Source organism: Neofelis nebulosa, chromosome 13 (assembly GCF_028018385.1).
Source record: "Neofelis nebulosa isolate mNeoNeb1 chromosome 13, mNeoNeb1.pri, whole genome shotgun sequence".
NCBI lineage: Eukaryota > Metazoa > Chordata > Mammalia > Carnivora > Felidae > Neofelis > Neofelis nebulosa.
This window is the reverse complement of record NC_080794.1, coordinates 22,725,203-22,727,335: the sequence shown is the minus strand read 5'-3', so window position 1 is coordinate 22,727,335 and position 2,133 is coordinate 22,725,203.

Genomic DNA, 2,133 nt, shown 5'->3' with positions numbered 1-2,133 from the left:
TGGAGTAAGTAGCACGAGTATTTTTTAAAAGTGCCCGTGGTAAAAGGACTGTGATGGACATGCAGCTGAACTGATTGTTGCCATTCTTTTCCTATCGGAAAGAGCAGGCCTTCACGGACCTATTGCCCATGTTGCTTGACGACGGAAACAGCTGGAATTGACCAGCCTTATGGGGTTCCTTCGTGCGTTCTCTTCTGCATGGGGGCGAGGACTTTGTCAGAACTGCTCGGTGAGGTTTTTAGAGGCTCCACATCCTCCCGCCCTTTGAGGGAGGGAGAGTGTCTCTTGTCTGCAAAGGCACCAAAGGCACAGGCTGACTGTCCAAAAGCTCAGGTCTTTCCTCTATTCGGGGTAATTTGACATCTGTATAGACATCCTGTGAACGCAAGGGGAGGGGTCAGTGTCAACAATGGACCAAGCGAGGATGACCTCAGGGGGAATGTTACCCCCTCAGAATGCCCAGCTTTAAATGTTTTCCCTACTTGTTCCCAATTGTTAAGACCACAAGTTCCTTGTGTGGGGAACCAAGGGCAGTATTGCTGGGTAATCATTAATGATTCCAGGATTGCTTTCTGATTGGGGATAGTGTTGGCCACATTTTCCAATGTCTGTAAAATACGAATGAATTGTTTCTGTTGTGGGGAGAGACAGTTTCCGTAATGAATTTCTCAAAAGTCCGTGGCAGTGAATCCTAATAGAGTTTCAATTTATCCCTTACCTTTTCCCTGTGCTTCTTTGTTTCTTCAATTCTACATATGAGTGGAAGTATTGCATGGGATTTGTCTTTTTCTCACAGACTTATTTCGCTTAGCAGAATACTAACTACTTCAAACATGTCCCTGCAACTGGAAAGTATTCATTCCTTGTTTTTGCTGATATATATACATATATATATATATATATATATATGTATATATATCACTGATATACATGGATATATATATATATATATATATATATGGATATATATATATATCACTGATATACATGTATATATATACATGGATATGGATATATGGATATATATATGGATATATATGATTGATATATATATATTCATATATATGTCTGTATATATCCATATACATGTACTTATATATATATATCAAAATATATATCCATATGTGTATTCATTTATATCCAAACATATGTGTATATATATATTTATATATCCACATATACCCATATACGTCTTTACATATTTATATACATAATTACATACCTATACATATATATCCATGAATATATGCATGAATGTATCTACATCTCTATATGTTTATATGAATCTATAGATATATAGATATATGTAAACATATACATTTATTCATATATCAATATATATCGATTATATAGATATAGATATAGATTTAGATATTGATATAGATATACATCCAACTATAGGACCCAGATGGAGGTAGAGAATATGATGGTATGGGAAAGAAGTCAACCAGAAAAAGGCAAGTACCATCCAGTAATTTTACTCATATGTTTAATTGAAGTAACAGACAAGCAAACGGAAACACTGAGAGACAGAGTGAGACAGAGAGAGAGAGAACAGACAATGAAGAAACAGACTCTTAAGATTAGAGAACAATCTGATAGTACCATAGGGGTGGTGGGATGCACTGGGGGGTGGTGAAATCGGTGATGGTGTTTGAACGGTGTCCTTGTCATGATGAACACAGAGTGATCTATGGAATAGTTGACCTGAAAGTAATATAACTCTTCATATTCACTAACTGGCATTAAAGAAACAAAAACAGAAAAGACACTGTGAAAAAGCAAGACAATTAAATGAGGACCTATCCACTCATTGACTAGGTGAATTACATGAGATCTTAGCTATGGCACTCTTGCCATGCCTGCCGTGGCCTAAGACTAACTTGGAGGAAGTGACAGTGTCTTCTAAGGCACATAGGGCTTTGACACTGCTATTGTGGTGTCTTTGGAATGACCGTCGGCTACAGGGCAGTATTCCCAACCAAGGCAGCAAGGCCAGCTTCCAATGATTGTCAATAAATCCATGCACTGAAATTGGGCGGTGTATTTTCCACAGGCCATCCACGATATAGGGACTCTGACTCTCTCTCTCACTGTTTCTCCCTATACACTCTGCTTACTGTACCTATATGT